The sequence below is a fragment of the Castor canadensis genome, chromosome 3 (genome assembly GCF_047511655.1).
Source record: "Castor canadensis chromosome 3, mCasCan1.hap1v2, whole genome shotgun sequence".
Classification (NCBI taxonomy): Eukaryota; Metazoa; Chordata; class Mammalia; order Rodentia; family Castoridae; genus Castor; species Castor canadensis.
Genome location: NC_133388.1, coordinates 32,411,928 through 32,425,685, shown reverse-complemented (window position 1 = coordinate 32,425,685; position 13,758 = coordinate 32,411,928). Strand labels below are relative to the sequence as shown.

At 45.8% G+C, this 13,758-nt stretch overlaps 1 protein-coding gene across 2 annotated transcripts in view; it reads right to left on the bottom strand.

Annotated features, from left to right (window-relative positions):
• Ltbp2 (latent transforming growth factor beta binding protein 2) overlaps positions 1 to 13,758 on the bottom strand; it is a 101,967-nt gene that overhangs the window by 54,739 nt on the left and 33,470 nt on the right. The window lies entirely within an intron of this gene.

The following is a 13,758-nucleotide window of genomic DNA, read 5'->3' as shown; positions in this document are numbered from 1 at the left end:
TAAAAAGGGTATAAATGTACCACATAGTGCAAACCTCACCAGTGTATCATATTACTAACTTTTATACTTTTTAAATTGAGTAAGCATAGAATGGTCCTTCAGTGTTCCTTTTATCTGCCTTTTAACATTTCTTCTGAGGCTGGAATTTTGTTCATGGATCTATTTACTACTTGTGAAACTTTCTGCTCATGTTCTGTGACATCTTAAAGTGTTTGAGTTGTTTGCCTCACAAATTTGAACATTCTCTGTGTGTTTATTTTTGGGCAGGCCACTTAGCAAGGCAGCCTGTATTGTAAATACTCTGGCATTGACACAATGTGTATGAACCACTGTATACACAACAGCATGTAGACTGTGGAGGGTATGAGCACTTGTGGACATCAAAGCTCAGAAGGGTTAAGGACTTGCCCAAGGTCATATGACAGTTAAATTAGAGTATTGGGATTCCAGCCAGGGCAACCTGACTCCAAAGCCTGTGCTCTGTGCCATCCAACAAACCAGCCCCGACCCTGACAGAAACTAAACCTGGAAGCCTCTGCTCAGGCCTCAGGGGTGGCCACCCTGTCAGGTCCCATCCCAAGCCTCCACAGTGGATTTCTTGCCCAAGTGGGATAAGGACTGGAGCACCACCATCCCCACCCACCACCGTTGGCCCCAGATGCCCAGGCCATGACTTCTCTGCTCCTTCTTATCTTTTCCTGGCAGAAACCAAATCAGAAGGGATGTCAGAGCTTGGTCACCCATCCACCCCTTACCTGCCCCAGCACCCTCCAGCCCCTCCCAGTCCCCATGGCCCAAGTCCTGTGCACTTCAATCCTGCTCTTCCTTCCGGGACTGTCTGTAGCAAATTCTTGCCCTGCTTCCAAAGTTTAGGGGCTGGAGGAAGACTGAGGGCCTGTGAGCTGCCACAGAAGTTCTAGCAGCTATCATGAGCCAAACTGGATGCCCAAACCTCAAGTACCTGCTCCTCCTTCCCAGGAGATCAATGCAACCTGCTGCAGAGAAAGAACAATCCTTCCAACAGCTTCTACAGAATGCTTAAGAGAGCAGAGAAGTGTGTGAGCTGGTATGTCACAGGGAGCCTCTTCCTGGGGTACCAGGCTGGTGCTATGGCTCAGGTTAGTGCCAGTACCACAAAGCACCCTCAGAGGTGAAAGGAATCATTTTTTAAAAAAGATTGATCCTGTCAAAGAGTTCTGGTCAAGATGGTAACTCAAAGGGCTTTTTTTGATGGCTTGTGGTCATTACTATGTTATTCTTGATGTCATTTGTTTATCTAATTGGAACTCAATGCTAATGGTACCAAGAAGAGTTTGAAACCCTTACAGGCCAGTTGGTTTGCTCCACAGAGAAGAAAAAAAAGCAACAAAGCGTACTTTACCTAGCTGTAGATAGGATCTGGCTATGCAGAGGACAATGGATAGGATTTGGCTCTGACAGATGCCAGTTCTGCCTCTTCTTAGCAGTGTGGCCTTGAACCACACTTAGATCCTCTGAGCCCCAAATTCATCATCAGTAAAACAGGACTATCAATACCTACTTCACTGGACTGTTGCAAGGACTAAGAGAACAGTGAGACCATGCTATTATTTTGCAAATATAAGTAAATGGTCACAAGCTGAAAAAGCAGGCCAGAAATTTCAAATTGCATGAACAAAAGCAAAAAAGGGGTTAGCTACAGTTTGAACTAAATACTTTTCCCTATGCCAATAAGAAACTGACTCAGTCACTTAAAATTCTTCTTCATCTAAAGGGAATAGAAAACTCTAAGAAAACTTGTTACTGCTTTCCAAATATCCTTACATATAAAGGTTCAAACAGTGCCTAATGGGCTCAATGCAATTTTAACAACCAGAATCTTCTGAGCCCAATTAGTTGTCATCTACTGCTGTGATGGGGAGAGTTAAATGACAGAAGTCAAACAGCCCTACCTAAGGAGGAAGTCAGTTCTACATCTTACACTGAGAGCACCCACCTAAGAAACTGCTATCCCCCTGCTACACATAAGCCTGGTCCTCGGAGGTGGGCAGGGAGAGACAGTGGAGGGTACAAGCTCCTGACTCAACTCTGTCTCCTGGTGGTCTCCAACTGTTTGGGGCTACCATCTTTATTTAAAAGGGCAGCAGGGGTAGAGACTACAGAGTTTGTAAGCCCAGTCATTTGGGACATGAAAAGAAGGATCTGACACCATGTTTGGTCAAAGAAACAGCGCCATTCTTAAGGACAGCTGAATGGTGGCAGCAGAACCAAGTAGAGGCTCGATGAAAAGGAGCCCAACTTGGATCTCTCTCTCCTGGGGAGAGGCTCTATTGCTAAGCCTTAGAAGAGCAGCTCAAAGGACAGCGGTTTCCAAACTTACTGGGCATAAGAATGACATTTGCCACCTCAAGGGCCGTTCAAGGGAAGTCCGGGCAAAGCTGCCGCAGTAGACCAAAACAGCCATCTCTAGACTTTCATGTATCAGAAAAACTCTCAAATTTTGGGACCTATGTAAAGTTTCCAACTTTTTATTTAGGTGGATATGATATTAACACACACACACACCTACCAACCATTACCACCACAATTTCATGAAGGAAAAGATCTACTGATGCCAAGAAAAGAAACATTTGAATATGCTTAACTCTGGAAACCTTACCACATTGACTTTATTTTCTTTATCTCTTTGTGAGGCCTGAAAAAAGTCTGTCGTAGACTGGCATCAAGCCAAAGGACAGCCACTGAACCCTCAAGGAGGGTTCCACCTGAAGACCCCAGGACTCCTTCAGCCAATTTGAGGAAGGAAAAAATCTCATCCCAGCCACTGGGACCTTCAGACACACATGAAAACCACGTGAACAGCATGTACCCATAGCAAATCCACTCAGTTAAATGTGAACAGTGCGCTCATAACGCCCCGCTCACTAAGATTTCCAAACAAGGATGTGCAGATGTGCAGGTAGAGAGGCCAATGCCCTCTGCTCCCTCCCTTTTCACCCTTGCCTGGCAGCTCTACTCCATCTAAAATTTATAAAGATATAAATAATTTGGGCTTCCAAATACTATTTTGTTTGAAAAGAGTCTTCGCTGATAATAGAAAAGTTACTGTTGCTATATATTGAGCCTTGATCCATGTGTTTTAAGTATGTTCTCTTATCCATGTTACTTTGGTGGACAAGAAAAGTAAGTTGCAGAATAATATGGATAGAATGCCTCTAGTTTTGGGTGGGGGGGTTGGTTTATTTTTGGTGGGACTGAGGTTTGAATTCAGAGCTTGCAAACTATTTGCCCAACTGCAGGTGCCCAGCCTGCAGTTTTATGTTTTAAGCAAAACTTCTCAGCCAGGTGTCAGTGGCTCATGCCTGCAATCCTAACTACTTGGGAAGCTGAGATCAGGAGGATAGCAGTTCAAGGCCAGCCCAGGAAAATAGTTCTTGAGACACCCCCATCTCCAAAATAACAACAGCAAAATGGATTGGATATGTGCCTCAAGTGGTAGTGTCTGCTCTGCAAGCATGCAAAGCCCTGAGTTCAAACCCCAGTCCCAAAATAAAAAAAAAAGAAAAACTTCTCCCTGCTGCCACAGATCTTTATACAGGCTTAAGGAAGGATCTGGAAACAGTGGCCACTCCTTGGAAATGACAGTGTATGTGCAACTATGGTTTTAAACATTATATATTTCTATATTTTCAGAACTTTTAGACAATAAATATGCATCATGTAGAACAGATATTTTGTAATCAAAATAAATTTCTATTCTTCCAAGAAAACTCATTTTATAGATGAAGCAACTGAGGCTCAGCAAAAGCATGGCAAGTGCATTCAAATAACTAGGACCCAAGGTGGATGTGATGATGAAGAGAGCTGCAGTAATTCTAGAAAGGCTGAGTGGGGGAAAAGTGACATTTGATCTGGGACTTAAGGGAGGGATCAGTACAGTTTCAAAAGCCCAAAATGAGGAGGAAGAAGACCTTCTAGATTATAAAAAAAATGTAAGTTATGCATGAAAGTGGGAATTATCACCCACATTTAAGGAAGAACAAGGAACACAGTTTAAATAAACACAGAATGGAGGGGAGGAGAAGGAAAGGAAATATTTGCCATTCAGTGCCTATCAGCTGTCAGGCACCATGCTAAGTGTTTTACATAATATATCATTTACTTAATCAAACAACTCTATGATCAAAAGCCTGTGCTTGGCCCAAAGCATTAAATAAAATACATTAAATAAAATAAAAAGAAAAATGACAAAATGGGAAAAATATGTGCACTCATATCACAGACAAAAGTTGAATCTCCATAACATCTAAAGAAACAGAAAAGGCAGAGACAACAGCCCTAAAAGATAAACCCACAAAGGATATAAACAAATAGCTCACAGGAAAACAAACAAGTGTTTCTTAAACAGAAGAAAATATGCTAACCTTTCTCCTTATAAAAGATGTGGAAATGAAAACTATGACATAGCATGTTTCAATCCATCAGAGGAGCAAAACTCCAAAAGTTTAATGGCCCACTCCTTGTTGAGGCTGTGCAGAAACCAGCCCTCTCAGATGTTGCTGGCAGGAGTGTCTAAGTTGACACAACTCTTATGGAGGGCAATTTGGCCAAGTGAGTTATGTGTGCTTTGTCTAGCCTGCAGATAAACCTACTGGAGTGGGCACTGATGCTGCCCTGCCTAGGCCCCTTTTGTGGCTAGGACATCCCTAGCTGATGCAAGGATGATGGCCAAAGGCTTATACCTGTGACTTCTGAGGTCTACTTTTAGCCAATGGAAACACCTGAGAAGCTCCTCCCACCACTATACCATACAGCCAATGATTGCCCCAAAGGGAAGATCAAAGGCCCCAGCTTCCTTGTCTCAGGTGGGACAACTTGGTGAACTCCATATTCAATCAGCTCAAAGCTTGATTCCCCAGGAACTCTGTTCTTGCTTGGCTCTCCACTCTGCACTCTGTCCAAATCCCACTAGGTGTCCTTTAGCAGGGGATTCTATGAATAAACTAGGATCCATCCACACAATGGAGTCAGGTGCCCTAGAGACACAAGCAACTCCTTCCCATCAACAAAGAATGCTCTCCAAGACACATTAAAATGTGAAAAAAACAACAGCCCAAATCCCACCCACAAACTGCTTTTATTCAGGCTGTGACCTAACAATGGCTTCATCCAATATTTTCAAAAGGTTGGGAAGAAAAAGTCAAAAGAAGAGTATTTCTTGACATAAGAAAATGATATAAAATTCAAATGTAAGTTTCTATAAATAAAGTTTCATTGGAACACAACCACACTCACTGTCTAAAATGTTTTTGCTCTCCAAGGGCGCAGTTGAGTGGTTGCAGAAGCTGTATGTCATAAGAAGCCCAAAATATTTACTATCTGGCCTTTTAAGGAAGAAGTTTGCTGACTCCTGGTGTAGGGCATGTAAACTTTGTGTAAAAGTACAAAGAATAAGGATACATGTTATGTCTATTTGTATATTCATGAAGAAACCTTGGAAGGATCCACTGGAACATTAATAACAGCAGTTACTTATGTGGGAGGCGCACGGAGTGGGAAGTGGAGAGCATCCACTGGTGCTACAACTTAATGAATGGTTAGTTACTCTGTGCCAGGCTCTGTGCCAATAGTGCACGTCACATGCATTCCCACATGTAGGCTTCTCCAGAACTAAGAGGAAGATACTACTACTGTTCTATTGTTAGGAAAACAAAGTGTGAAGGTTAAATACCTTGCCAAAGGTTGCAGAAACCAGGTTAATGCCAACCTATTTACACCCACTTTTGTCATTACTTTATCACCATTTTACAGATGAGGACACTGAGACTTAGCGAGATTAAAGAAGAACAGGTTTGGGTCTGTCAGGGGATGGCCTGAAATGTTGGGGAAGGTGTCTGAGCTGTATGGACTGGGTAAGGGGGAGTCACTGGAGATTCTGGAGCAGGGAAATAACATGGTTCAAGGAACAGCCCACCTTCTTTCACTCACTCAAGAAGCATCTATAAGTCCCGGTCATATGCCAGGCTCTGGGGTCCAAGAATGGCAGAGCCCCTCTTTCTCTCAGCTCCAACTGATATGGTCAGGCAGACAGAAAGGAAATAACAATATCACAGAGGAGCCAGGAAACAGGAGCAGCATCATATCCAGGTACATTTTGCCACACATTCTGTTCCTCCATTGTTCTGGAGTAATGGTTGACTTTGGTTGAGGCTACTTCCTGGTACAGCTGCCAATGGTCCAAAGCACGAACACCAAAAGGGACTTTCTCAACTCTACAGGTTAGCCAGAGGCCTCATCTACATTTCATTATAGTTGCGGTTTCTTGCACGCACCTCCCTCAAATCACCATATTGGCTCTGAGGACACTTCATTAGGTAAACCATTCCCGGTTCCCCGGTTCTTGGAAGTGCCCTCCCATTTCTTGGAAAACTCCACAATTATGTACAAGTCCTTAGCATAATCATTAACTCCTATCCACAAAAGTGTGTAAGACTGAGGGCTCAGGGCACTTGACTGCTTGGCCAAGCCTCCATCCTCAGTCTCCTATGGGGGTACTGTCGCTTTATGATCACTTCTGCTTCAATAAAATCTAGTTTCTGCTTAAATAAATCTGCCCGTTAAAGACACCTCGTGTGTCTGCCCCTAAATTCTTCTTTGGTGAGATCAAGGATTTTCCATCCGTCTCTCCTGGTACAATGGAGAATGGATGAAGGGACCAATATCCAGAAAAGGTGAGGGGACTCATGGAGGAGCCAATATTAACCTTAAGACACTTGTAGTCTTAGTCCTAGGACAGGATGGGATAGGCATTCCTAAATGATTATTATTCTGGGAGTGGATGGAGCAGAGAGGGGAGGGTTGGAGGCCAGTTAGAAGGTTTTGGTTGTGATCTGAGCTTGCAATGATCAAGGATGGAACCAAGAAGAAGGCATAGGCTTAAGAGTATTTAAGAAGTAGAGAACAGAAAATACCCAGTGGTGGCTTGGACAAGTAGGGATTTAGGGATCCAGGAGCCCAAATCTCAATTCAAGAGATCCAAGAAGTAGCAGTGGGCTCAGTTCAGAACATAATGAGTGTTCGCTACCTCAAGAAGGATCTCAAGACAGAAACACACAGGAGGCAGGACTCAGGAGAGGCTGCAGACACAGTGGAGGGGGCTGTCCTAAGTGAAGAGGTGGTGGCTACAGAGTTAAGGGGTGGGGGACCTGAAACCACTCAGGGAGAGAATGCAGATCCAGCCCTGCCAGGGAGGCCCCTGCTGGGCTTAGGCAAGAACTCTGCTAACATCTCCTTAAGGGGGAAAGTCTGTTAATGAGCAGAATGGTCTCAGTTTTAAGTTTTCTTCCCATAAATCCTTCTCCAATCTTTGGTGCCTGCTACCACTTGTCCACTAGTGCATGATTAAACAAATGAACAAGCAATAAACTAATATTAATGGAAAAATGTGGCAATAGTCCATCATACCTCACTCAACAGTTTGCTCTTTACATGGCATATGCCTGTAGCTGGAGTGTTTCTTTCTTTTCTTTTTTCCTTTTTTTTTTTTGCATGCACAGACGATCGTCATAGTTTCTGCTAATAAAACTGTGTCCAGGAAATTCTAATCATGGAATTAACTATATTGATGGTTTGTGGTATTTCTGATGACTTCCAGGTGTGGTGACACCTAAACACTGAGAAATATAAGAGTAAAGAGAGAATAAAGAAAAGTGTAGGGGCCTGGGGACACAGAGGCTTCAGGGCATATGAAGAAATAGGCTGTGTGGGTGGCTGGAAGGCAGCAGTCAGAGAAGGGGATGGGAACAGGAGACAACACTAGAAAGAAGGTGTTCCCAAAACCTTCGCTTCCAGCAGCTGCTCTTTCCTGTGAACTGCAGGCTGAACTCACTGCAGGTTTGCTTGCCCTAGCACCTGTCAAATAGCTCAGGCTCTCCAAGAATCTGGGTGCTAGCAAGGCCAGAAATGTTGGGGAAGGTGTCTGAGCTGTATGGACTGGGTAAGGGGGAGTCACTGGAGATTCTGGAGCAGGGAAATAACATGGTTCAAGGAACAGCCCACCTTCTTTCACTCACTCAAGAAGCATCTATAAGTCCCGGTCATATGCCAGGCTCTGGGGTCCCTTCCCTCCTCCTGGGTGACCAGAAAGGTCTCAAGCCCAGGCCAAGGTCAGCTGGTCCTGGGTTGCCACACCCCTAGGGATTAAAAGTGGAGAGACGCATGGAGACAGATGCCTGGGTGGAAGCAGTACCCCGTTGCCTGGCATGTTAACAGGGCATCTGGACTGCTGGGCTGAGACAAGAACTCTGTGAACACGGGTACCCTCACTTCCTACTGCCCAGCCTAAAAGGCTGTCACCCCTCCAGATATCCCAGGTGTCTCAAGATCACCCCTGTTACTGTATGTGCATGTTCACCCCTCCACTCAGCCTCACCCAGCTACCTGAGTCACACTCCCCTGCTCTGAGGTTCCTGGCCTCTAGCTCTTTCCATGGGCACACCTAGGTCTGAGACTAGCACACAGATCCCTGGGGATTCTCCTCCTGCGGTGAGGGTGGGGAGAGGACAAAACCCTGGGGGCTTCTCTCCTGCCCAGAACGCACCCTGCTCTGCTTCCCAACCAGTTCAGAGAACACAGCATCCCTGTTTCCAGGCAGGTAAATAAATGGCAGAGGGAGGCTCTAGTTCTGTGGGTCCTGGGCAATGTCAGGGAAGGGGACAGCCACCTCCAGACTGAGGCCTCATCCCTGCCACAACAGCAGCCCTGAAGTAGTTGGTACTTCAGTTTCCAAGGGGTCCAGAGACTCTGAAGAGCTTCATCCCTCTCCCCACCCTCCACACCCTTCATGCCTCTGTCAACTGAATGGAGGCTGTCTTGTAGGCTGCCGGGCTGCCAAGCCCTTGGCACGCCACACTGCCTTTGTTCTCTCCTATCTAGGCAAGGAAGTAAGATAGAATAAGCAGTATAAGCTGCCCAAGAACTTACACCTGCAGCACCTCAGGGGCAGATGTTTGAGAAGCAGGGGACCCTAAGGGGCTGTCTAGGGCTCAGGGGATGCCCCATGTTTTCTACCTTGCTTGTCCAAGTGTAAACTCCTAGAGTAATAGTCCTGTGCCTTCCATCAGGAAGAAGAGACTCTCCAGAGGTCTTCCTCCTTTTAGGCCCAGCAGGACCATCCTAGAGCTGGACCAAGGACACAAACCCCCAGAGGGGAAGAGATTAGGTCTTACCCTCTTCGTATCCTCCATAAGTCACCACAGTTCTGGACACACAGCCGATGCTCCCAAAATACTGATCGTGTTCAGTCTCAGACTTCTACATGACTTCTCTCAGCTCACCTACTTCACTAGACCCATCTCCCCAACCTTTCAGGGCCCCATTCTGCAGCCAACCAGAGCCAGCAGGCAGTCTGAAGCACTTGACTCCAAGTTCCCTGGGAAGACCTGATAGCTTATGGGGAATCTGGATTCCATGAATTCATCATTCAGTCACTACCAAGGTGTACTCAGTCCCACCAGGCACTATGGGAGGGCATCTTGCCCATCCAGAGCTTACAGTCCACACAGAGGAGGCCTCATATACCTGCCACCTTTGTCTGAATTAGAAATGAGGCCCCTCTGAGAGGCCAGTGACAGAATTTGCCCTACTTCCTTCAGGCTGATGTAGTATGGTGCCGGGATGGGGTGACCAGAACACAGGCTAGATTTTAGCCCCATGCACCTTTGGTGCAGAGAGCCACATGCACACTTAGACACAGTGGCCCAGGGACAAGGCCCTGCATGTGAACCTTTCACAACAAACCAAGACAGGAACAGCAGGGGAGCTGCAGTAGCCAAGAGTTTCATGGCCAAGGAAGCTCTCCAGCTTCACGCCTAAGGCATGTGCAGCCTTAGGTTGGATGACTGGAGAAAGCTTTCCAGAATTGTGAGATGTAAGCTGGAGGAAGAGTTGGAGAGGGGGCAGAAAACCATGAGCACAGGGACATTTAAATGTGCTGGGGTAATGAGTCCTGTCTGGATAAAGGGAAAACAGGAAGAAACAAGGATATTTATAACAATAGCACATAATTATATCGTGCTTATTATGTGTCAGGCACTGTGCTAAACGCACATATTCATTCATTTAATCATTAAAAGTAGAATGTAGGTATTATTATTTATATCCTTTTTATAGAGGAGATGCCAGAAGCTAGGTAATATGCCTGAGGTTATAGTTAGTGACTAACAGAGTTAAGAATCAAACACAGGTGCCTGCAGATATTCTGGCTCCAGAGCCTGTATTCTAGTCTTCAACAGTATGTTATTGCTTGGGAACTACACTTAGGGACTGAGTTGTAGAAAGACAAGAGTCTGGATCTTATCCTGTGGACTTTGTGCATAAAAGGGAAGCCTTGAAGGGTGTTTTTACCAGGAAGTAATGAGGTTAAAGATGGTCTCTTAGGAAGACGGTCATGGAAAGCTGCTCCATGGAGGTCCCCTACCTGCCCATGTTGCCCACACCACCCAAGGATGCTGACCACCCTGTCTCCTAGAACATTCACAAAAGCTTTGCCACAGGCTGGGTGTGCCACAGCTACTTGGGCATGCCAGATCACTAGATTTGAGCTCTTAGAGGCAAGGCATGAGTCCAAGCCATCTAGTACTTCTTGTGCCTAGATGGAAGGAAGAGGAGGAGTGGAGGGAGAAACAGAAGGCAGGCAGGCAGGCTGTGGTTGAACGAAATCCTTGTCAGTTGTCAGGATGCTTTTTGAGCATACTGTTCCACATCTTGTCTGAGAAATCCATCCATGACACATATAGAATGAATGGCAGAGGGATTAATAGGGAATGTGGGATCCACACAGGAGGTTATTTATTCCTGACTTCTCTCTTGGAATGTCATCTGGGGGATGCAACTATGGGGGCTAATTTGAAAGTGACCACATCTTATACTGGCTATGGTGAGGTAGACATGTGGGATGTTGGACTGAAGGACTGAGGTGTGAGTAGACATGTTTTTGGAGTTCAGATCAAGGTCTGGGCTACTGGAACATGGCATCTGCTTGTGCTGAAGGGGAGTTACTGCTCTCAATCCAACGACAAGAAGCCAGCTGAGCTGACATCAGATGGTAATGAGACTTGTCTAGCAATGTGTCCTCAGGGTACCTGCCATCCCAAGGGGGTGCTGGGGAAAGCAGGAGTCTCAGTTCTCCTTACAGAATCCATCTTGAACCAACACAGTAAACATAGAGAACCTGGTGTATGGGCATGCCACCCCCTCCAATTTGGCCAAATTTCCACCTCCTGAAGCTTCAAGTTTCCATATAATGGTCTTGTGACCCCTCTACCTACCATCATGTAGCCCACACACAGTGCTGAGCAGGCCTGACCTAGGGTACAACTCAGGACCCCTGCTCTCAACCACTGTGCAGTAGTGTCTGCAGTATTAAATCAGGTGGAGCGAGTAAGGTGTTGGCATATTTGGTAAGCCCAGCCTATTGCCTATGATTTTGGATGAGTTTCCCCTGCTCTTGGGCCTGTCCAGCCAAGCCCATAGTAAGCAAAGGCTGCTGGGAGCCTAGACCAAGGACATAGTCCTCAGAGGCTGGCCAAAAGTCCTAGCAGCCACCCTTCCCTTCCTGCTGTGACTACACCAGGACCAAAAACAAAAGATTTCCACAAACCAGAGAAGACTTCATTTCAGAACACAGAGCCCAAACCTCCCAACCTATTGTTACCAATATACCAGGCATTTTTTTTAATTTATTTACATTTGTTACCTTATTTGATGAGTATGATAACCCTGTGCTATAAGAACTGTCATTCTTTGTTTTATAGAAAACTGAAGCACAGAGAGGTACTTGATCTGCCCGGCTCAACCCAGCAGGGAATTGCACAGCTGGGTCTCTAGGCCTAAGCCCTGTCTGCTTTTGGTAGATGACTCGGCAAACTCTCAAAAGTTTCTAGGGATTGCAGTTGCTGCTCCGATATAAACAGTAAACTCAGGTGACCCTGGCATCATGGCACAAATACAAGTTAGTGGCATTCATAGAAAACCTAGAAAGTGCCATATACTAAGAACTCCTCCTGACAATTCTAAACGGTAGTGATGATCATCCCCATTCTACAGGTGAGAAAACTGAAGTGCCTAGACTCAGTCTCTTGCTCTTGGTGGCACAGCTATTAAGTGGTAGAGCTGAGACTCAAACCCAGGCTTCTCCCTCACATGTACCTACATCCTGTAAGCGTTCTGACCTTGACCCAAGAATGTCAAAAAAGAAATATGGAATCTATTTGCTCCCCAAGGAAGGGGCCCTGGAAGTCCAGGGGACTGGAGAGGACACAGCCTCCCTGATAGTACCAGGCTCTCACAAGAAGCTCTGATGCAACCCCCACCCTGCCAGCCCACGTGGGTGGACAAGTGAGGCCCCAGGAGGAAAACACCGCAAGGGTGATCGGCTGGGAACCAAAATTGGTAGCTGCAGAGGTTTTCATTTGTAATCTTTTTTTTTTGCTTCAAAAACAGACTTGACTTCCTTGAATTTTAGACCTTTCGTAAATATTTTTTTAGGAGAAATAAGAAGAAGAAAAAAAAAAACCTCAACAGAATTCCTGTCCCAGCTACTCACTTCCACAATGAATCACGGACACAAAACCACAACTATGTGGCTAACAAAGGAACTATGTGTTTTTACATTTCATTATTGGAAATCATTTAGCCATCTTCACTATGTCATCTGCAGACAGATAGATGACAGACAGACAGACAGCCACACCCCTCTGGGTCCTGGAAGCAGCCAACTTACAATAGTCATCAGATGACTGCATGGCACCCATTTTCCCCCTTCTAGTCTATTTCTGGGAAATTATCCTGCTAAGCTTAGATCTCTCTCAGTCCCTCTTCAGAGGTGGAGTGCATGCACAGTAATGAGGGGAGGATGAGGAGGAGCCCTGATCCAGTGAGCATCACAAGTGTATGTTTCAGTCTGTCAGTACTGTTTTTTTTTTTTTTTTATTACTGTTATTATAACACCACTTGACTTTGCTGGGCGATTTTCACCTGGGAAGCTCATAGTGGCTTTTCTGGCAGTGGCAAATGAACTAACTGATGGCAGATTTACAGAGCCAGTAACTGGAAAAGCTACGGGGCCCATACATAAATCAGAAACTTCCTCTACATCTCCAGCAAGGGGAGAAACCTGATATAGATTTGAAAACCTTGAGCTCAAAAGAAGAACTTTCCAGTGCCTGAGAGATCTCCATCAGGACTTTGGAGGCAGATTCTCCCCATAGCTCTCCACCCAGGCCCTGTGTGGCACATGCACACATGCATGCACACACACCCCTACCCCCACCCCGGGGTCACACTGGCTGAGGTCACACTCCTAAGCCAAATTCTGTGTGCAATGGGACAGACCTTTTCTGGACATCTGAAAAAAAAGAGCTTTGACCATCATTCCCTTTGCTCTTGCTCATGCTTTCCTAGCCTTTTCCTTCCAGATAAAACTTCTGGAGGACTTAAGTCAGTCAACGTACACTCTGTCCTTCCTACTTTTTCAAGTCGGATGCTGGAAGTGGCTCTAGTGAGGTCGCAGGCTCCCTAACTCCCCACATATAGCTGTGAGAAATGCTGCCCCAGGCCCTCACCGCTTTGTGGTTTTTCTGAAAAGACCCTGGATGCCCTGCCTGCCCCAGTCCTTAGCAGTTCCAGAGCCCAGCTGAGTGTTCCTGTACTTGCCCAGCTCACCCGCTCCAGAGGCTATTTGGCAAAATATGGCAAGCACAGGTTGCCCTCAGTTTCCTT